Raw genomic sequence first — 23,633 nt, 5'->3', positions numbered from 1 at the left:
GAATAACATAACTCTCTTCTATTGCATGTCAGATGGTTGTAATTAACAACGAGGCACAACAGACTGCAGTGACTCCAGTTACTGATTTTTGCATTATGTTACCTCCTATTCAAGAGGATAGGCAACAATGAACACCTTCCACTAATGAGAGTAAAGGTTCAAGCTCAGCAGCTAGCTTAGACCAGCAGCCAACAGGAATCAGTACAGGAATAAGGAAGGGGAATGCCTTGAGGAGATAAATCAATTTGAAGCTATGGCTAGTTCTGAAGAGGAGCTTGAGGATGACATCATTGAAATAGAGGTTGAGCTATATATTTTTTACCATGAGGTAGAGAAGGTACATGATGAGATTCTAAAACTTAGGAGTGGCCGAACAACAACTAACTTTAACAGTATAGAGAATTCACAAAAGAATGCTCCTGTGAAAGCCAGAACAAGAGCTCAGAGGAGGTCTTCAGAAGAAATCAACTCTCCTATCACTGGCAATAAGGGTAGAAACAAGAACAAAAGGCTCTAGTGGCAAGAAGAACACTTAATGGAAGTGAACTGTAGTGTATGGAATGTAAGGGGGATGAACCATATATATGTGAATAAGGCAAAGGAAGTAGGCAACTTTAGAACCAAAAACAAAGTATGTCTAATGGGCTTATTAGAAACAAAAGTAAGGGAAGTCAATAGTGAGATGATAAGGAGTTGTCCAGCTTGGGAGCTTTTGCATAATTATGCAAGTGATGCATCAGGTAGAATATGGGTGGTGTGAGATGCAAGGATAGTAGAGGTGCTAAATAAAGTTAAAGGAGTATGGCCAATTTATTCACTATAAGGTTACTTTCTTACATGATGGGTCTAGTTTTTTGCTTACATTGGTATATGCCTCAAACAGTAGGAGGGAAAGATTACTTTTATGGCAAAATATAAGAAACTTACATTCCTCCATTCAAAGGGCATGGAATGTAGTGGGTGACTTTAACAATGTACTATTCTCCCATGAGAGAATAGGGGGTGAGATTGTTCAGCCCAGGGAAACCATTCCTTTTGCAAATCTAGTGGCTCACTCATGCAAGATTAACCGATCTTAAGTCATCAGGTAGTTTCTTTACTTAGACAAATTGTGGTGAAGTTGTAAGAAAATGGTCTAAGATAGACAGAGTATTGGTTAATTCAATTCTCTCTGGTTACATCAGTTTAGTAATTCAATAGTGGAGTTTCAACCTCAAGGCACTTAGGATCACTCTCCTATGGTTAAGTTATAAGTATCTTTAATAAGGAAAAAATGCATATACCTTTCAAATTTTGCAATTTTTGGGCAATGCATGATGATTTTTTGCCAACAGTTCAAGCATATTGGGACTCAAAGGTGTATGGTAGTTGGCTATATGTTTTTTCTCAAAAGTTATAGATAGTTAAGGCTAGACTTAAAAACTGGTCTCGTGTTCGATCACCTATCTGATTTACAGAAGAGAGTGGAAACAGCTAGGGATGAGTTGAAACAGGTTCAAAGAGAGCAACAAATAAGGCCAATGGACCATTTTCTTAACTACAAGGAAAAAGAGAGTAGAAGAAAACTTATTAAGCTTATTGAGATGGAACAGGAAGATTTGAAACAGAGGTCAGAATGTGATTGGATGAGCTATGGTGACAAGTGCAATGTTTTCTTTTTTGTTGCAATTAATAAAAGAGAAAAAGTCCAGAAATCCAATATGGTCAGTGGAGGACTCCAATGTCAGCAGGTTTCAAGGGCAACAAGAGGTCTCTAAAGCCTTTCTACAATACTATGAAGGTATTTTGGGAGTAGAAGATGGCATACAATGCATTAGAAGAGCTGGAAATCAGAAGGGAAGTGAGTCAAGGGGAATCAAATAAGCTCATGGAGAGTATTACTTCAGAGGAAATACAAATTGCCTTATTTGATATACAGGACAACAAATCTCCTAGTCCAAATGGGTTCAATGTGGTTTTTTACAAGTAAGTTTGGTCTATCATTGGAGATGAGCTCATAAAAACTGTCAAGTATGTGTTTAATCATAACTATATGCATAGAGGTATCAACTCAACCTTCTTGTGTAGTCTTCTTATTCCTAAAAAACATAAGCCATTAAGGTTAGATGAATTTATACCTATAGCATGTAAGTGCATCTCAAAAGTGATTAGTAACAAGATGAAGCCTATCATGTCTCGTGTGATTGATCTTAATCAATCAACTAATTTTGTGTCTGGCAGAAGCGTACAAGATAACTTGTTATTAGCTCATGAACTTATAAGAGGATATAACAGAAGCAATGGACCCATAGATGCTCTATAAAGATTGATGTGCAAAAAGACTATGACTCTGTTAGTTGGGACTCAATGGAGAAGATTTTGAGAAGATTTAGATTTTCTAGCCTCTTTATAAAATGGATCACTATGTGTTTTACATCTCCTTCCTACTCCATTCTGAGCAAGGCTATTTCGAAGGTAGGAAAGGTCTTCAGCAAGGTGACCCCTTATCTCCTTATTTATTTGCTATGGTCATGGAGGTCGGACAACTTGTCCCGTCTAAAGTTTTTTTTAAATCAAATTTCAATAGTGGATTAGTGGTGCCGTTTTTTTTTAAAAAAATGGTTAGTCTCAATATCAAACGGGATAACTTGTCCCATGCAAAAAAAAAACCTAATTTTAAATAGGAAAACTATACCCGACCAAAATAGAAAATGAAAATTTATAAAATACGCATTGATACATAACGAAATTTTAGCAGCGTTTTCTGACACAAAATGCTGATGTCACAATTTTTTTAGCAACACTTGGGTGTGTTTGTTATGATGGAAACACTATGGAAAGGAAAGGAAAATAAGAGTGGTCCACCTTTTCCATAGTTTTTAAGGCGTTTGTTTACCCATGGAAAGGAAATGGGCTTTTCCATATGGAAACAAATGAAAAAGGTTTTGTGTTTTTAGCTAACCCCTGAAAATTTTGTGGAAAGGAAAGAAAAGGAAATAAATAAATAGGGACTTACTACTAATACACTCCACTCAACAATACAATTATTCCTTTCCATAGCTTTTGCAAACAAACATGATTATTCCTTTCCCCAGTTTTTACTTTCCTTTCCCCAGTTTACCAAACACATACCATTTAAAATTATTTCCTTTCCATTCCATTCCATAGTGGACCACCCATTTTATTTCTTTTTCTTTCCATGAGTTAAAATTTAACAAACACACCCTAAAGTGTAATATCGGTTGAAAAGAAAAAATAATAATAGAGAAATATAGAAATTCAACCCTAGATCAAGAGATATACTATACCAGCTCTCCAAAATGACCTTGTCTTGATTCAACAGAACCAAAGGAGCCATACATACGCCATCTTCATTCTTTACTAAGAATTTACAAACAGGTGTAAGACCATACAATCTTTCAACCTTTCCATCTGCTAAAGTGCGAAGAGTGCAACTTAGTACCTGATGGCTAGCAACTAAACTAAGCATACGATCAAGCATAATAGAAGCATCTTTATTGTTGGTAGGTAGCTGAGCAGCAATATCAGACGGGGAGATGTATGCATCCTGACCCGCTTTAGCAATGATCTCTAGTACTCCAAGGTCTACAGCTGCAGTTAATACCATGGGAAAGGCCGATGAGTTAGTTAACTGCATTGCATGTAAGCATGCTAACTCTTCATCTTCTGGTGTAAGATGGTTAAAGTTGTGAGTTGAACTCATTTTTCTGGGTTTTGGAGAACGTACGTGAAGGCGTGAAGCTGTGGTTTGTGAAGAACTAGTTGAAATCGTTGTGGAACCTTTAGATGGCTCAGTGGGGCTAAATAGAAAGGACTCCTCCATGGAAAACATGCCATGTGATTTTTTGGCATAAGAGCCGCTACCTAAAATAGTACTGGTTTTGATCGATTTGTGGGTGTATTTATTGGAACTCCTAATTTAGAAATTCTTCCATGAAGTAATCTGCCTGCTGATCGAGATGGGTAGATCCAAGATGCATGCATGCTAGGTGCCTAGGTATTACAACCACCAAAAACTAGAAAGCCAGAGATTTATACTGGTTAGTAATTAATATATAGGAGATTGATAATTAAGAATTCTACATATTGTCTCTATCTATATGTGCCATTACTATCTATTCCTAATTGCTGGCAGAAGATAAGAGTTCCACCAGCACGGGTGGTTAGTTGCTGGAACTTATGGTTACTTGGCCCTAGGTAAGTTATGGTTTCTACTTTCTAGATTACATGTAGTAACTACTATTTTAGTGGTTAAATGCTTACATCCAGGTATTTAGTGGATTTCAATAATTCATTTAAGATATAATGATATATACCATATACTGATATACGTATAGATAACGGAAAGTTACAGACTTAGATTTTTCATTTATTCAAAACTAAAACAACTGAGGTCAGTCAAGTTAGATAATAACCAAATCGATCTAAGTCCTAGAAAAAAGGCTAAAAATGATTTATAACATATATACTCTTGGTGTGTATACACACAATCCCTATTTCTCATACAGAATAAACTTATATTCAGTAGAAGAAAATAAACAGATATCCTATAGCACCCTCATACTGGGAACAAGTTTCAATAATCAATAACAACCTCATATTAGCACTTAAAAAAAAAAAAAAAAAATGCTCATATGGAGAAAATTGGACGTACCTTTTTGTTTGCACCATAATAAAGAGGCAATACTGAGTAATATAATCTACAATCTTCTTTTCTAGCTTTGACACTTGGCAGGCTACATTGTAGAAACCTTATATCAGTTCAATTCATAAGCTAAAATTAAACATAGTAAACAATATTGAATATGGTGAATATGGGCAATAGAACTTCAAAGTTCAAACAACAGAATTCCAAATGCAAAAACTTATATGAATATGAATATTTTCAGTTAACACATGCTGACATTCATTATACTAGTTGAACTGGGATAGAATGCTGACATGTTCATGCAATTCCAAAGTCCAAACAAAACAAAAAAAAACAGTACCCACAATGTCAAAAATAACTAACTACTCCAAAGAAACAGAACCATTTTTCAGTGAGGACTTTCTTCAAACAAAAAATGTAATCACCGTATCACTCTAAAACTATATATTTTTTTTCCTGAATTAGACTGTATTATTTTTCTCATTCATTTTGTGAACATAAATTTACTCAAATTTGTTGCACTGCATAGCACATCATACCAACAAAGAGTTGTCCCTTTTGTCATATTATTTCATCAATTGTTGCACACAAACACACACACACATTGACAATCAACAACAACTTACAAAGAGAAACACGAAAACTTGATTCGGGATATAAGCAACATTTTGGTCCACATCCTCTTATATGTAGCTATATATGTACTTCTTTGTCGTCGCGTTGTGTGTCACGCTATTACATTATCAGGATTCAGGATGACAATCGATATCTGCAAGTTTCATGAAACTCACGAAATATTGTTCTTGGCATTCGGCTTCATGTTCAGAACTTTCTTTATAAATTGGTTTTTAAATTGTTCTTGAACGGCATTCCCTTTGAATTTGTTATATAGTTCAAACTTTAAAATCTATCAAATGTTGTTTAGAAGGAAAAAGACACTAAATAAATATAATGTCTAAGTAGATTGGAAAGATACAATGAGAGGATAAACTGATGGAGTACAATGTTCACAAGGTATGAAGCTAACAAAGGACAGTGTTTCTCTTTATGTCTTCTTCTCCTTCCATTTACACCTTTTACTCCTCCAATATTTGGACACTTCTCTTCCCAAGTCCCAACAATCTGATTTTTCCACCAACAATATCCACCTAGCTAATAACCCCTCTTTCCCACCAAATTCACCCACCTCAAAAGTAAGAAATTACTTTTCGAGCAAGTTTTGTTCCATCTTTTAATAATCTGCATGGAGTAAGACATCATCAACAGTAACACTAGCTAGTAGATACCATAATGAAGAAGAAACCAATTAAACTAAACAAAGATATCCATTTCATTCTAGTCATTTTTTTTCATTAGTTACAAAATCCTTACCTTCATGTTTCTTTACTAAAGATTTGATGAACATCAAAAATATAACTCCAAGCCCTACACCTGCTGCCCCTCCTACCACAATAGCTATTTTTTTTCCCTGAATTTTGTGTTGTCTCATCATCTGTCATTCAAACAAATCACAAATGTAACCAACTAATTAAAAGGCACACTAATCTAAACTAATTAAAAAATTATAGTTAAGCAACGTGGCACATTTTGTTATAGAAGGCAGGAGGCCAAGAAATATATACCTGAATATGTTCTTGAAATCCCACTGGGAAAGTAAGAATAGCTAATGAAACACTAGTGCAAATAAATCTGACCAGAGCTGGAATTTCTACATTCCACTTGAGCTATCTGAACTGCACTTTTCACACACTCTCCACAATCTCCAATACTTAAATCACCTTCACATTGTCCCAACACATAAACTGATTCATATATTGTTGTGTAAAATCCATAACCACTGACCATTCCCTTCTTCAATGCAGCAAATGCCGCGTCTCTTCTCTCTTCATATCCACTTCCTTCTGCTTGTGTAGCACTACAAGTTTTATGAAGCAAGTCAAAACTAGACACTTGAGGAGATCCATTTTGTTCGTAAGGAATGTAGCAACCTGAGAGTTGAATTCTTCCTGAAATAGTGTTTTCACATAAACTATTCAACATGTTTGGAAGTTTGCTTACACAGTTGTTGCAATCTCCAAAACTAAGGTCTCTTCTGCATTGGAAGAGAGCAGATATGGAAGCTTGGTCACCACTTGAACTTGTTTTGAAGAAGTTGGATTTTGAAGATTGAGAAACAAGGGAATCAAATAGTGTTGAAAGGGTTTGTGAATGAACACTAGATGAGTCTAGAAAAGTTTGCTTTGCACAACCTTGGTAGACTAAGTTGGTATAATCTGAAGCAGTACTAGTACGTACTGTTGAACAATAGTATTCTCATTGAAATGTTTATGAACTACAATTACACTTTATATAGTATTACATTCATTGTCTAACTGAATTCAAAACAGAAAACTAACTAACTAACAGAATACAGTTTCTTCACTAACAAACTTTCTTCTGGAAACTAGCTGACGTGGACTATTGTCTAATATACCCCCTCAAGCAGAAGTAGGTTTAGAAACTACTGATAGCATGGATTGGAGATAGAGATGACGTTGCTTTGATAAGCCTTTTGTCAGAATGTCTGCTAGTTGATCTTGGCTGCAGACATATTTTATTTGAATTGCTTTGCTTGTGACAAGTTCTCTTACAAAATGGTAATCCACTTCAATATGTTTAGTGCGTGCATGAAACACTGGATTTGAGGCTAATGAGATGGCACTGATGTTATCACACCACAAGAGTGGTTGAGTGTAAATAGGAATGTGTAGATCTCTGAATAAGTTTTTAAGCCACGAAAGTTCTGCTGCAGTGTGAGCTAATGACCGGTACTCAGACTCTGTACTTGATCTTGAGACAGTAGGTTGCTTCTTTGCTGACCAAGAAATTGGAGTATTTCCATAGAATACTAGATAACCACTTGTAGATCTTCTGTCTGACACTGATCCAGCCCAATCAGCGTCTGAAAAAGCTTGAATTTGTGAACTTCCTTTTCTTATCATTATTCCATAATCTAAAGTACCTTTGAGATATCTTAAAATCCTTTTGCTGCAGCTAAATGAGTAGTTCTTGGAAATTGCAGGTACTGACAAACCTGATTTACTGAGAAAGAAATATCTGGTCTGCTCCATGTAAGATATTGCAAGGCTCCAACTATTTGTCTGTATTTTGTAGAGTCTTCTAATAAATCTCCAGTGATATTATCAAGTCTTGAATTAGTAGCAGCTGGGGTGGAGACAGGCTTTGCTTCGACATATCATGCTTTTTGAAGAATATCTAAAATATATTTAGTCCGACATAAAACATATAGTTTTTAGTCCTTGTAATCTGCAAAACCTAGAAAGTAACTTATATTCCCAAGTCTTTCATTGCAAACTGTATGCTCAACCTCTGAATTATTGTTTCACAATGCGACAATGAATTTCCTGTAAGTAAGATGTCATCAACATACACCAAAATGTAAGTAACTAGGTCTTGATGAATTTGTACAAAGAGTGAGTGATCTGCTTCAGACGTCTGAAAACCCAATGCAAGTAAAGCTCCCATAAGTTCAGAATACCAGGCACGAGGAGCCTGTTTTAGGCCATACAAAGATTTGTTTAACTTACAAACAAATGATGGCTTGTCCTTGTTGATAAAACCAGCAGGTTGTGCCATGTAAACCTCTTCTCTTAAGTGACCATGAAGGAAGGCATTGCTAACATCCAATTGTTTGATGACCCAGTCATTTTGAACCGCAATGGTAAGAACCAATCTTATTGTAGCAGGCTTTGCTACAGGACTGTATATATCACTGAAATCAACTCCAGCCTTTTGTTGAAACCCTTTAGCCACCAATCTAGCTTTCAACTTGTCTAGTTTACCTTCAGCAGTTTGCTTGATTCGAAATACCCACTTGTTCTGCACTACATTTTGATTCTTATAAGGAACCAAGGTCCAAGTATTTGTCTTGAGTAATGCATTGTATTCTTCAGCCATGGCTTCTCTCCACTCTTTTTGCTTGAAAGCTTGACTAAAACATGTTGGAAGTGAAGGTAAAAGAGTTGAAGCACTATAAATAAGTGGTAAAGGATGCTTAGTAGAGTGAAGTGCCTTTTTCCTTACAATACCATCCTTTAACCTTGTGTTCATTGTATGAGTATTCACAAATGAGGGACTGGTCTTCTTCAAATTGTTTTGATTTTACGAAGTTGTGTAGGTTGTGAGGTAGAAGGTTGAGATGATTGAGGTTGAGCAGAGGTAGAAGGTTGAGATATGATAGGTGTTGAAGTTGAATTTGCAGGAATATGTGAAACTGGAGGACTGTGAGTGAAATTTGGTGTTTGAGGTATATTGTTGGAAGAAGGTAAAAATTGAGAAAAGGGAATGATCAAAGGTATTGTGAAAGTTTCAGATGCATTGTGGTTGGAAGGAAGACTTTTGAATGGAAAATGATTTTCATTGAAGACAACATTTCTTGAAGTAAAAACTTTTCCAGTTGAAACGTCAAGACACTTGTAACCTTGATGATTTAAACTATAACCAAGAAAAACACACTCTTTACTTCTTGCTTGAAACTTATTTGATGTATATGGAGTATTAAGGATAGCATGCACACCCATAACTTTTGAAGAAAAGGTATTTTGGTGTTTTATGAAAAAGTTTTTCATAAGGTGAGATGAAGTTAAACCTCTTTCTTTGGAATACGTTTTATAAGAAAAATGGACGCGTTTCAAATACTTCTACCCAAGAATGAAAAGGAATAGTACTTTGAGCAAATAAGGTTCTTCCTAACTTCGAGAGATATATAATCGTGTTTCCTCTCCACAACACCATTTTGTTGTGGAGTGTGAGGACATTTGAATTGATGTTTGATTCCTGAATTTGACAGAAAATCTTCAAAAACATTGCTTGTAAACTCACCACCATTAATCCGATCTAAAATTTTTGATTTTGGTGTTTAAGAGATTTTCAACTTGAAGTTTGAAAATTTGAAATACTTTACGTAAATCAGATTTGACACATAGTGGAAAAATCCAACAATAATTTGAGAAATCATCTATTATTGATGCATAGTATTTGAATCCTTTTACGAGAGTCTGGGTGAAGGACCCCATAGGTCTACATGTAAAAGCTGTAAAGGTTTATTACACTTGGAAGTAGACAAAACAAAAGGAAGCTGAGAACTTTTGCCAAATTGACATGAAGTGCAGAAAGTATGCTTGCTAGTTTTGTGTTCAAGGGCAAGTCATCTTGATGAACAACTTTATGCGAGAATAGAACTATTTGGATGTCCTAATCTTTGGTGCCAAATAATTGGAACTTGATCTTTCACCAATGAATCTTTGTATGCAAATGTGAGTCTTGACCAGTGGATGATAATGAAATGGGATAGAGGCCATGCTTAGTTTGTCCCCTGAAAACGGATCTTTCGTGTTTTGTTGTCCTTGACAAAGAAATGAGATGATGTAAATATAATAGTGCGATCATTGTCACTAGTAAATTTGTGTACTGAGAGAAGGTTTTGTGAAATCTTAGGAATATGTAAGATGTTGTTTAACTGGAAAGTAGATTGAGTAGGAGTTTTAGAAGTGCTTTACCAATGTTTGCAATGTTAAGATTGAGACCATCTCCCAACTGAACTTGATCTCCACCACAATAAGGTTGATGATAATTCAGATTTCCAACATCGAAGTCATGTGGTTGGTTGCACCACTATCCATATACCAGCTTGAACTTGCGGTAGGATCATATTGTCCATCATGTTGAGAATCAGTATTGAGTGTTTCCATAACCTGATGTTGATGTTTCATTGCTCCTGTGGGCTACCATAGCCTTTAAAGTTTTTGGTGGAATCTTACCTTGAAAGGCAAAATTCATACGGTCATAACAATCAATAGCATAATGACCTAGCTTTCCACAAATTTGGCAAACTGGTCTTGTACCAGCAGGTCCAGACTGAAAACACTTGTTTGTAGTGTTGATTTGGCTATTAGACTGCTGTGGAAAACCACCACCATTGTGACCACCAGTATAACCATTTCCACCATTATAAGCAGTGTTATTATGTCCTCCTCTATTAATTCTTCCTCTGCCTCTATAATATCCATTGTTACCTCCTCTGAACCCACCAGTATTGCCGCTATAACCACCTCTATTATTGTTATAACCACCATTATTATTGTTATAACCCCCTCTTGAATATTGATTATGATTAACGGCCGAAAAAGCTTGATTCACAAGATATTTTGCATTAAATTGAGATTCCTCAATTCAATATTCAATTCTTACATTAGCAACAACCCATGTAATTCATCCAAACTTACTTGTTCGGTTCTCATTCTCGAGATGTACCAAACGTATCATAATCGAAGATAATCCATTCAAAACATACATTATCAAATCTTCTTCTTCAACAAAGACTCAACAGCCAAGAAGATTATCGAAATTTCTTTTACTTTTCTGAAAAATTTCAGAGATAGTTAAGTTACCTTTCTTCAAGTTTTGAAGCTTTGATTTGAGTTGAAGCTTTGCGAGCGAGAAATTGATGAGAAACGTTTTTTTCTAGAGTGCTCCATAGAATTCTTCTTTGTTGGAGCTCCAACAACATAAGGAAGTAGTGATTCGGAGATAATAGCATTTAATCAGATAAGTAAGTTTTGATCCTTCTTATTCCATTCAAGTAAACTCACGGATTCACGATTATCAACTCTTGATTCTCGAAACCGATTGACTAAAATTTATCGTGGACACACTCCTGTTCCATCAATGAAGCTTGTTAAACCATTGCTTCTTAGAATTGGAAGAAATAAAGACTTCCATAGCAGATAATTGTCTTTGCTTAGCTTGATTGGAACAAAATTAGCAATGTTGGTTGAGGTATTCATGATGTTTAGTGAAATCGATGATTGATGTGAAAAAGAAACTGAAAAATGAAATCAAGAACTTGATTTCGTGGTTGATTGAGGATAGATCTTAAATTTGAAAAATGAAATCAAAAGCTTGATTTCGTGGTTGATTGAGTAAAGATTGATTGAATCAAAGGTTTGATTCGATCAAAAAACTTGATTAGAGAAATTGATTTTTGAGGATGAGGAAATTTATTGAAAAAGGGATCGAGATCACCATTTGGTTTCTCTGCTCCGATACCATCACTACTACAGAATGACACATATACCACGGTCAATAAGAACGTTTATACCACGGTTCTTCCAAAAACCGTGGGAAATACTTATATACCATGGCGGAAATTTCTTTGGTCATTGGTTTACTAGTATATGCCACAGTTACATGAAAACCGTGGGATAAGTTGGGCCATATACCATGGTTAGTTTTTTTTTCAACATGAGAGTACTTCACATCCCCACTACCTTAAACATAAACAGTGGTATATAAATTTTTCACTTTCTACCGTGGTTTATGACTTTATGCCAAATAGTCAAATATGCGGAAAAAAAAATACACAGTACGAAACTCATTCAAATTGGATTCCCCACTACACCAAAAGGGTAATTTTGTAACGCTCTCATTTTTCACTTGTAACGTTTTTTTAACCGTGACACAATTATTAACGTTTATAAAGCGTTAGCATGTACTTTATATGTTACTTAAATTTTAGATAATTATCGGAATTAATTTGTCACGGTTGACTAACATATGGATATCGTCAGAAATAAAATAAAAAAGAAAAAAAATTGAAAAATAAGAAACAGTATAAAACCAATCCCGCACTCCTCTCTCTCACTTTCAAAGGAGGGAAGTGGTTGGCTCAAACCAGTACTTCTTCATCTAAAACGAAGGTAAGTTTTTTTTCTTTCTTCTTTTGTTAGTTTTTACTTTCCTTCTTCTTCTTCAATTATTCTTTTCTTTTTAGGGTTTGGAAAATTAAGGTTTTTATTTTCGTGAGGAAAATCCAATTAAGGTTTTAATTGGATTTCAGATTTCGGTTTGAGAACGAAGTTAGCACTACAAGAAAATGGGATTTTTTGCCATGGAAGCCCGGTATATTTTACCCACGGCTAATTACCTAGCTAAATAACCAACGGATGTTGGTCGCCGCCATCGCTCAAAGGTCCATAGCACTATTTTGGAACTCATAGCCACTATTAGTTTTACACTTTTAGCCGTGGCTGTTGCTATGGTTTCAACCGTGGGATACATGTGTGAACGGCTTTAGATCTTGTTATCTTTGTCAAGAGCCGTAGGTAAAGGTCCACCTTATCATATATTATCTAAAACACAAGAAAAATTTAGAAAGACATAGCTCAAACCGCACTTCAAACCAACGAGAAGATCGCCACCCCACTTTGTTGGATGAATTAGAGTTATTATTAAATCGTTGGGATTTATGGGTGGAGGACGGACGCCTCTTTTTATTTCGATATACAAAGGTAAAAAATTATATCTTTTGTGTTCTTACGTCAGAAGGCAATTCTACAAATACCATCTTTTGATATTTTCGCTAATTGGGGTTTCACTTGTCATATTTAATTGAATTAATGTTGAAGCTTTGGTTTTCGAGAACCCCAGTTCTTATAAGCCTAATTTCTTGAGTATTTAGGGTTTGGAAAGTTTAAATCTGATTTGAAAGCATTCTTGGATTTCAAATAGAAACTAAAACTTTATCTTTATCCGAATTGGTTCATAAATAATTTCCTTTTTATGCGATTCGGGGAGGGTTTGGTTCCATGGGATTAGCTATTCCCTGGAAAAAGTGAAGTCAATCGAAACCTCGGAGTTGCAAGCAAAGCGACATAAGAAGATAGAGGTTGCCGGTTCGGGCGTGATAGCTCTTGACTTTAGTGACATTTCTTTATGGCACCGGTACTTGTACCCAAAGACTTATTCTCCTTATCCCGCAAAGACCTTACGTTGTGTAACTTTTCTTTATGGTATCATGGATTTTTTTTTTTATAGTAGTGATTGATTGGTCGAGCCAAGAATGCATCTCTTAGTGGATTTCGAGAGCGAGGGCCCTCGAACACTTCCCTACTAATTGACTTCCCTGGTGCTGCTTTGCTGCCTGAATTCCCGGATAGCTGAGTTGGTGAAGCTCTTAGATGGGCTTGTTGGAATATTGTTGGGATAGGGGCGAAGCGTGAAGCCAATGCTGGTGGAAGGTGTCGAAGGAATTGAATCAAGAGTAGGAATGCAAAGAATATGGCCTTTGATTGAAAGGCAACTAAACTAGTCTTGGCGAGAGGTGCATAGCAGAACTTTCTCTATTATAGTAGAGCTACACAATACTGAAATAGAATAACTTATATGGTTAGATTGTTCATCACCGCTAGTATCTACTTGCTTCCTTTTGCTATGTTGATGTGCACCTGCCTGTATAGTGTGGGATCAAGTTTGTCGTGCAGGCAAATGAGTGTGCAACGTAACCGGTTGTTTGGAAGTGAGGAGACTACCTGACTTGTTATTATTTATAGCGAAAGTATGATAGCTATTCGCCGCCTAGTGATTGTGATTTCAGGCTCAAATGCTTATTTTGCTTATGGTGGGGAGCGGCGCCATAGCTGTTCTTAGTTGCTTGCTTGGACTGCTTTTGTGTTGCCTTCGCTTCGTGGTGCAATATTTATATGGTTGAATGTGTATGTTTTGAATGATTGTGGTGATGGTAGTAACTAGTAACTGATGAATATGTGAAGAGTGAGCATAGGTTTATCTGTTCAATATTTCTATTGCTTTTACTTCGAGTTCTGCCTAAACTTCTTGTGGAAACTTGTTTAACGTGTAATCACTACTACAGAATGACACATATACCACGGTCAATAAGAACGTTTATACCACGGTTCTTCCAAAAACCGTGGGAAATACTTATATACCACGGCGGAAATTTTTTTGGTCATTGGTTTACTAGTATATGCCACGATTACATGAAAACCGTGGGATAAGTTGGGCCATATACCATGGTTAGTTTTTTTCCAAAGATGAGAGTACTCCACATCCCCACTACCTTAAACATAAACAGTGGTATATAAATTTGCCACTTTCTACTGGTTTATGACTTTATGCCAAATAGTCAAATACGTGAAAAAAATATACACAGTACGAAACTCATTCAAATTGGATTCCCGCTATTCTCTCGGTCTCTCCACTACACCATAACACTGATTTTGCAACATTTAGTAAAATTGATTGCTGACACTTATTCATCCGTTACAATGTTTGTCACACATATTTTGCAACATTTAGTAAAATTGATTGCTAACACTTATTCATCCGTTACAATGTTTGTCACACATACTTTCCGTTGGAAATGGTACCAACCGTTACATTTTTTGTAGGCAAATATTTGGTTTATTTAGTAACATTTACCCCGGTGACGGATAGGAAGTGTGACCTATTGCCAAAAAAATAAAAGAAAAATTGAAAACAAATGAAAATAGGGTGAGGATGTTTTTCATTCTCGGTGCTCATCTCTCACACCCTTTCAATAAAAGAGAAAAGTGAGGTAAGCATCGGAGAAAACCGCCATCAAGCATCAGATCGCCGCCCGCTAGTGTGGCTCCAGTCAAGTCGTCATCTTCTCCATTTCTCTTCTCTTCTTTCCTTCAATTCTCTTAATCTTCTCTTCTTCTTTCTTTGTAACAGTTAGGGTTTTGGCTAAGGAGTTGGATTTGTATAATCAATTGCTCAATCTGCTCAAGAAAGATTCTTCATTGTCCAAGGTAGCGTTTTGTATAGTGAATCATCTTTTATTTACAATTTCTATTGTTTCCATTTTTAAAAAATTTAGGAATTAGCTTTTGGGTTTGTCTTGACATAAGATTTTCAGGGTGTATGTTAACAATAGATTGGTATAACTTGTCAACGATGGCCAAAGGTACAAGCAGATAAGTTTCAAGAGCTCTACCTTACTGAGCAAGAAGAAAAACTGGACTTGGAGAATGAGCTAAGGGAATGCAAGGTGTAGCTGCTCTATCTTACCAATCACAAATTTACATGTATTGGATAACTTGTTCCTGGACATTTTCCTGTTTTGATATATGAAAAATTAAATTGGCGTCCACATACCAATCACAAATTTACATGTATTGGATTAAATGTTTTCTCAGTTTCTTTTAAACTCAATATGTGGTGTCAGGCATCTGAATCGTAATCCCTTCATAGCTGTAGTTGCATCTAATCAATGTTCTAGAGTATCATTAGGTGCCTCGTTCTGTCAGACCAAGATAGACCAAGGTTATTAAAATTTAGTTTGTCTTCTAAACATATGAATATGCTATTGATGGCCTATGATGTGACGAACAATGAAAAAGCAGTGTTCTGATCAATGAATCGACCGTCTTTATTTATTATTCTTTTATTCTTTTTGTTTATTTTGTTGTTAATTGGTTTTCAGGTCGGGCAAGGGAAGCAGGGGAGATAAACAAGAGCTTACTAACACTTGGTCGTGTCATAAATGCACTTGTGGAACATTCCCGCTCACATACCATCTGAGGTTTATGTCAATAGGAATTGCTTTCGGTTATTTTACGTCTGGTCCCTGATTGTTGATGTAATGCCCTTTTTGTTACCAATTCATGCAGGGACAGTAAGCTTACACGGCTTTTACGTGACTCATTGGGTGGAAAAACAAAAACATGCATTATTGCGACAATTTCTCCAGCTGTGCATTGTCTTGAGGAAACGCTAAGCACTCTTGATTATGCATGTCGTGCTAAAAATATAAAAAACAAGCCGGAGGTTTGCATGAGTACACTACTCATTTTTCCTGTACCAAGTTCTTCTCAAATACTTAGCTGATATATAATGTTATTTCTTTCAGGTAAACCAGAAAATGTCTAAGGCCACTTTTCTTTGAAAAGATCCGTACTTAGAAATGGAAAGAATGAAACAAGGTTTGATGACTGTTGAGTTTTTTCACTTTGCGTATTCCAGTTGAGAAATTTCTTACTTATTATAGATCTTAATCTCGACAAACTGGTAATAGATGTGCGAGCAGCAAGGGAAAAGAATGGAGTTTATGTTCCTCATGAGAGATTTGTTCAAGATGAGGCTGACAAAAAGGTTTGTCTTTGGTAGCTATCAACCTTTTTGAGTTTGATGTACTCACTTAACGTCAACTAGATCTGCTTCGTTATGCCATCTTTTAAGGTTTTGTCTCTGTTTTCTCCATTTAGAAAATGCAAAGGTGATGGTCCAGTTTGAATGCTTTTAATGGAATAGTCGTAAATTGCCTTTCATTAGTCTCTGGATTATATGGTTGATTTCCTTTGGAATTTCTATAATGTCATCTGAAAGGAAGTGATAAGTCATATGGTTTTACTTTTGACCTAGGAATTCTATGGTTGGTTTTTTCATTAACACAACGGTCATCTGCTTTGTAGATGCACTATATGTTCCCATTTTGCTTGTGTTGTTTTCTATGATATTCACATTATTGGGCCGTAAACAATGATATTTTTACTTCCTTCCAGGCCATGAATGAGAAGATAGAGCAGCTGGAGATTGATTTAGACCTAAGTTCAAAGGTATAGCTTATCTCTCATCTTATATATTATTTTTATTTGATCAATATACAGATACGTGAACTGATATATCTAAATTGCAGCAAGCAGATAAGTTTCAAGAGCTCTACTCATCGAAAGCAAGAAGAAAAACTGAACTTGGAGAATGAGCTAAGGGAATGCAAGGGTGTAGCTGCTCTATCTTACCAATCACAAATTTACATGTATTGGATAACTTGTCAACAATGGATTGGTATGTTAACAATTTACATGTATTTTTCAGGGTGTATGTTAACAATAGATTGGTATAACTTGTCAACGATGGCCAAAGGTTGCATTTTTATATGATAGATTTTAGTTAGTTTAAATGTTCTCATGTTGTATTGTGTATCACGCTCACGTTGCTTCATTCCCTTTGATTTACGGGCACCTAATTACTATAGCAAATCTGTTAAATTTTACCGAGAAATAGAGGGAAGGTTGTTATAGCTGAAGCGAGAGGCCATTAGTCTTTGGGATGTGAACTCACTCACACACACCGTGCATCATCTGTCCATTGCTTCGTCTGGCGTAAAGGTGTCCGCGACTTCATGTGAATAACACCGATCCGAAAGTTAGGTAGAGGTGTTTGCAGAAGGTAAAATTTATTATTGCTGAGATAATTATTTTATTATTTTATTTATTTATGTTTTATCAGCATATTCATTGCTTAACTTATCATGTAATACCACCGTTTCTGTTATTTTGTTACTTTATTTTTCTCGTCTATGAATTGTTTTTAGAGATTACATTATTATTTTTTAGTTTATATAATTCTGTTGACTTGACTGTTTTACGATCTATTACACTATTAGTGGATTGGCACATGCAATTCATGTGTTACACATTTTCTGTCCATAACATAGGAGTGGATGGGTTGTTATAAATAAGTATACTACTAATGAAATAGTCAATGTAGAACTATTACTTTAGCGGTGTTTTCTAGAGATATGGATCTCAAGTAATGAAACAAAACATTGGCCCAAACTTTAATGGATTGACTGGGAGAGGATATTCATTTTTGGGAGTCATATTAACTGGATATATTTCTTAATCTGTGTTGAGAAAGAGTAGTTCATAACAACTGGAAAACAGAGTTAGAAATTCATTTATGAAATGAAATACCAAAAAAGAATATGTGAACTTGTTAGATGTGTTATATTCGCATCAATCACTTCCTTTGGAGTGAAAAGAACCTAAGGCGGGATAATTGGAATATACAAGAGGATACCACATAATAATTCATAGGAAGAACTATTTCTTATTTCAGACTAAACTAGAATAACTAATCTCTCTTATATTGTTCTCTTTTGGCGTAGGCGTAGTGATTGATGAGTTCTTGTTGTTTAACTCTGGCCTAAAATGCAGGGGTAAGTTCATAAGAAGTCGAAGGACATGACGGTCTGTTTCGCTTTCGAGGACACCATAAATGTCTTGGACTTTTGTCTCCCTTCTGGTGTAGGCCTTTGATCATGTTAATAGTTTATTTAGTTAACAAAAGTGTAGGTTTTGACTGCTTTACAAAAATCTGCCCACTGGGATAATAAAGAAGAAAAAAACAGCGCAAATTACAAAGTGTAGATGATGTATACCAATTAGAATGTGATAGGTGCATATATAATATGATGAAATACCGTTTTAGTCAAATGTGGTAAGATATCAATACCCTTTTCTTTGTATGTCAAGTAGAGAATGTTGTTCTACATGTTGAAAAGAGCCAAGAAACATTATCATGTAGTATGGCATTAGGTCCATTGCCTTGAGATCCCACCTGAAGGAAAGTTTTTAGTCATATACCGGTTAAGCGACATTCGAACTTATTTATATAAGCGTAGCCACCAACCTTTTACATGAGTCTCAGAAAAGTTTTAGTTCATAGATACCATCAATTATCAGTATGAGAAAAATAGCTCGAGTTATCCATTCCCTACAACAGTGGTACTGAGTTTTATAGGCTGCTCCAACTGACGCTAAGAAACTTTCCACCAACCTGTCTCTGGCAAGGCCCAACTTATCTGGTAAACCAAGATCTTTCTACCATCTGATGGGACACACAAAAACTAATTAAGTATTGTTAAGATCTTTGTTTTGTTTATTATATGGCTTTGAAGTTATTAATTTATATGATAATTGATTGGGGGAGTGAGAGAATTTTGATTGTGATTGGATAATTTGCAATTCTTCTCTTCCACAGGGTCATTTTCACGGGTACGTTGGTTGTAATACCAGACATAATGGCACTTGCTTCACCAGGTGAAAGAGCAGAATGTAGGAGAGAGGTCTCAGCGCCCAAAATCTTCTGGCGGAAATGAAGGTGTAAGAGGCTTTCGGGCACTAGGAGTGAGAGACCTCTCGTATCGCCTTGCGTTCATTGCTAACTCTGTTAAGGTTTGTGCCCATTTTATGTTCCTAGCTCATCATTTTATTTATTTGTATTTGTAGTAGTCTTTCATTTAAATTGTTTCCTTTGTATGCTCTTAATCAGATATCTGATGGTCGAAGAGATAGCGATATAAGAAATAGCAAGAGAGATGGGGAGGATGATGATAGCCAACAATTCAGGGTGAGCTCTTGGTTACTTAGAAATGTTATGCTATATAGACTTCTTCCTTTTTCAACAAACACATTAAATTTATGCTAAAAATCTGTCGCTATGCCTAAATACTCTGTAAGTCGGGTCGAGTTGCTCAATATTACAGCTCCTCTTGGTACTCCTACAAAGTTATCAAAGGTTTACTTGTTTTAAGGTGATTGTATGACTTTGGTTGTTTCGAATTGAAAGCTGGTCCGATTACCAAAGAGTGACAAAAAAGATGTGCAAACCATAAGGTAACCATCTATTATTTAGACTTAAGCTTTTGAGGGAATATGTTGCTCTAATGCTTGCGGATAATGCTTGCTGATAGTGGAACATGCTTTCGAGGGAATATGCTTGCTCTACTGCTCTTGGTGCTCTAATGCTTGATGATAATGGAATTTGTTGCATAGATGAATTTGATAAAATGGATGTTAGAGATCAGGTAACCATCTGTTATTTAGACTTCAACTTTCGAGGGACCTGAAAGTTTTCTCTAACTGTCTGATCTCTTTAAAGGTTGCCATTCATGAAGCCATGGAACAACAGACCAAGTATCACAAAAGCGGGAATCTGAATACAGCGACATTAAATGCTCGAACATCAATTTTAGCCTTTGCCAACCCCATCGGGGCATGGCATGACAAGTCAAAACCACTAAAGGTGAGAAATGTTTGCACCTTTATGTTGATTTTAAGACCAATATAGTAGAGAACTGATTATGTCAGTGTGTATCATCTATGAAATGTGGAAATAAAAATGACCTGCATCTCTTCTTTCCAGTACAATGTGGCTCTTCCTCCTGCTATCTTATTAAGGTTTGATTTGGTATATGTTATGATTGATGAGCCAGAAGATCAAACAGATTACCACATTGTTCTTATCTGCCTTTTTTTTTTTTGCAACAGTAATGCATGGTCGTACATTAAGGGAATGTGATTGTGTGAATACCATATGAGTAATGGAGCAAAATCTTCACGGATGTGCATCATGGGCTGCTATTGGCTATGTGCAGGTTTACTTTTAAACTAACACTAGTTATTTAACCAATTTATTAAAGTTGGAAATGTATGAAGTTGATGCCTTAGAATTATGTCCATTTAGCTTGCTTGCTGCAAATGAATTAATTAAGTTGTGATTCTTTTGTAAGTCACTATGCCAATTAACATGAACTTCTCAGTTCATCTTTTTGGCTAAAGTTAGATTAGTTTGAGCCATGTTTGTATTAATAACACCATATATGACAAGGAATTGATAATAAATAATTTCTTGGACGTTAGCAAATTTATTGGTGCTGGTACGTATACACTTAGTGGGTCTAGCTTTGTCGGCAAATACTTGTTTGGTGTGACTGAATTAGTTTAGTTTGATGTATATTTTTGTTTCTTGGTCATTGATTGTAAATTTATGACTCGGGATAGAAAAGTTTGATATAATTTTGAGACTTGGTCTTGATTATATTAATTTTAGTTGTAAAGTCTACTTAATAACATGGGTTTTTGATATTTTGTATGATCTATGAAGAAGGTTTGCGAATGCGAGGAAAGACCGGGCTAGAAACGGGAGTCAAAGAGCATTGAGTGAGATTAATTGGAATATAGTTGGAGTTGCATTTTATCCTTGTGCAATCAACCAAAGAGGAGTAATAGAGTAAGTCTTCAAACTTGATCTTAATCTTCCAATATCAAAGGCCTTTTTGTTTTTTTTTGTAGTGTAATATTTTGTTTTTTGTTTTTTTTATAGGAAATAGATGTGGAACTAGAACATGAGTGGTGATTCTTATGTTCCAATGTATGGTTCATCTGTAATTGGTGGCTAATTAGTATGTAAATCTACCATTAAAGTTATGTAGTTATGTTCTCATCTTGTATTTTATGAACTTCTTCAATGGAAATTGCCAATTCTTAGTAGTTCAAATGTGTTAATTAAGATAGATATATATGAGTATATCTTATTCTTGCTTTCTTTTATAATATTATGCCGGTTACTAGCATCTTGTTGTGGAATGTATTTGTGATTGTGCTATGTTGGAAATGGTGTTTGGGGTAGAGATTGATAGATTTATGGATGAATAAAAGAATATTGTAGGTGGGTTCTTATTTTAGTTCGTCTGACATTTGCTGTGTTGATCCTATAAGTGGTTCATTGCTCTCAACATATAAGCTTGATCCTGGAGAAACAGAAAAATCAAATATTTCTCATTACATTTTGTGTTTTTTATTCTTTTGAATCTATCTACTTGTTAGAGACTATGGAATTTATTTATCCCTCAGATTACTTTTCTTTTGAAACATAAAAAAATGAAACAACATATATTCCAAAGGCCGGCTACGTCATTTTCTTTGGGTTTCTTGCAAGGTTGTCTTACATAATACAAAAAAAAATGTTGGACTTGGTAACCCCCCTTCTCTCTCTCTCTCTCTCTCTCTACTTGAAAATGGAGAGGACACTACAAAGTAGTTTAATCCATTCTCGTGACTTGTCAATTGTAGCTTAATTTTCTACACGATATTTAATTTATCCGAGGAATTGCAATTTCGCTGTGGTGATAGCAAAGGATCCGTGGAAGGGTGGTCATGGTAGAAAAGAGGTCGGCCGGAGTTCAATCGGGTCAAAGTTCCTGTGTATTATTACATTTCAATGGTCTTTTGGGATTTAAAGAGTTGTTGTAAATACGGGTAATTGAATTTCACAGCTCACTCATCAGGGATCTTTTGGGCAAGGGGCAAGCTACATCAACTCTCCGGTAAGGACACCTTCTCTGATATTACTTTTTTTATTGCAGTGCAACTTAGGAAGTAAATGATTGATATTTTTTTTTCCTGATTTTCCATTCATATTAATTTGGTTTTGAAGATACTGCGAATCACCTTATTCCTTTTTGTTTCATAATGTGTCAAGTTGATGATTATCATTGATCATCCTTACCATAAAAAAATGTTAATTTATGGATGGAGTAAATCGTCTGATGAGGGGCCTACTTGTTTACCCCTATTACCTGGTGGTGTTTTGCCTTAATCTTTCTAGTTTCTTCGATTCTCTTTCAATGCATCTATTCTCAAACCTCTTGGCAGCCATGTGTGAGGTGAAAACCTCAGATGTACAAACTATGTGGGAGTGAATCATGTTTCGCTTTTAATAAAACGTGGCTTAGTTTCTATTGGTTGTCTCTAAACCTTGTGAATTAAATGTTTTGCATTTATCTTATTGTGAAGTGCGGTCCTCACATTGCAAAGGGTTGATGGGAAACAAGTTTCGTTGAAGTGGGACAAGATCAAGGTAAACAAATCCTACACATTATTGTCTTTTTCTTTGAAAAGTATATGTTTACATATGTTGTGAGTCTATATGTTAGGGCCCATATTAACCAGGTGGCATAGAGTGTGGGTATTATACAATGAAGTTTATGAGGGAAATAGCAGAAGCTTGTTCAACTAGATCATTTGAAAATAAGGTATTCGAAAGTTTTGACAAACACTTTATTTGGCTCAACAACTTCGCCTTATTCTTATATAGTAACTCCACATGTTGTGCTTTGACTCATCCAGATAATAAATTTAGAACTGAAGGAGACATACACGCAAGATGAACTTGACGGTGTTCGACTCGATATTATTCAGTTCATCCAGGAAAATGGGGTGTTTCAAATCGGAAGTTTAATGAGGATGAGTTTTAGCTATGTTCGGACCCTCCGGTTTAATTTATGAGTCTTATCTTTTTAATTTATGAAAAGGAATTTGAAGTTTGTTTTCTTAGTGCACTCAAAAAATTAATGGAAGTTTTTTTTTATTATTATTATCTTTTTTTTGCAATGTTTGATAGTTTATTGTACATTTTGGAATTTGTTGGGAAGATGGAAATGTTGTATGTAGGCAGGCTGTGTAAATTTTGTTATGCAGGTTTGGTTGTTAAGTGGAAGACTGTTACTAGCATTATTATATATATATATATATATATA

The 23,633-nt window shown here is 35.5% G+C and overlaps 4 long non-coding RNA genes and 1 pseudogene across 7 annotated transcripts; 4 read left to right on the top strand and 1 right to left on the bottom strand.

The window, feature by feature from the left end:
• Window positions 1-5,879: 5,879 nt before the first annotated feature.
• LOC147506195 (plasmodesmata-located protein 2-like) lies at window positions 5,880-7,758 on the bottom strand (annotated as a pseudogene).
• An 8,657-nt stretch (window positions 7,759-16,415) lies between these two features.
• Window positions 16,416-17,085, top strand: LOC147506194 (uncharacterized). The gene is made up of 3 exons (XR_015220758.1): window positions 16,416-16,452; window positions 16,545-16,621; window positions 17,032-17,085. It is a non-coding gene; the product is annotated as an uncharacterized LOC147506194 (long non-coding RNA).
• A 588-nt stretch (window positions 17,086-17,673) lies between these two features.
• LOC147506193 (uncharacterized) lies at window positions 17,674-20,248 on the top strand. Of its 4 annotated transcripts, XR_015220757.1 has the most exons (6): window positions 17,674-17,698; window positions 19,295-19,488; window positions 19,586-19,663; window positions 19,848-19,929; window positions 20,007-20,120; window positions 20,195-20,248. It is a non-coding gene; the product is annotated as an uncharacterized LOC147506193 (long non-coding RNA). The 4 variants fall into 4 exon arrangements; XR_015220754.1 differs by lacking the exon at window positions 17,674-17,698 and having other exon boundaries at window positions 18,968-19,488; XR_015220755.1 differs by lacking the exon at window positions 17,674-17,698 and having other exon boundaries at window positions 18,968-19,488; window positions 19,800-19,929.
• A 64-nt stretch (window positions 20,249-20,312) lies between these two features.
• LOC147506192 (uncharacterized) lies at window positions 20,313-21,648 on the top strand. Its single transcript, XR_015220753.1, has 4 exons — window positions 20,313-20,338; window positions 20,584-20,690; window positions 21,200-21,325; window positions 21,419-21,648. It is a non-coding gene; the product is annotated as an uncharacterized LOC147506192 (long non-coding RNA).
• A 660-nt stretch (window positions 21,649-22,308) lies between these two features.
• LOC147506191 (uncharacterized) lies at window positions 22,309-23,321 on the top strand. Its single transcript, XR_015220752.1, has 3 exons — window positions 22,309-22,421; window positions 22,891-23,129; window positions 23,224-23,321. It is a non-coding gene; the product is annotated as an uncharacterized LOC147506191 (long non-coding RNA).
• Window positions 23,322-23,633: the final 312 nt, after the last annotated feature.

This window comes from Coptis chinensis, chromosome 4 (assembly GCF_015680905.1).
Source record: "Coptis chinensis isolate HL-2020 chromosome 4, ASM1568090v1, whole genome shotgun sequence".
In the NCBI taxonomy this organism is placed as follows: Eukaryota; Viridiplantae; Streptophyta; class Magnoliopsida; order Ranunculales; family Ranunculaceae; genus Coptis; species Coptis chinensis.
This window is presented reverse-complemented; position numbering and strand designations above follow the sequence as displayed.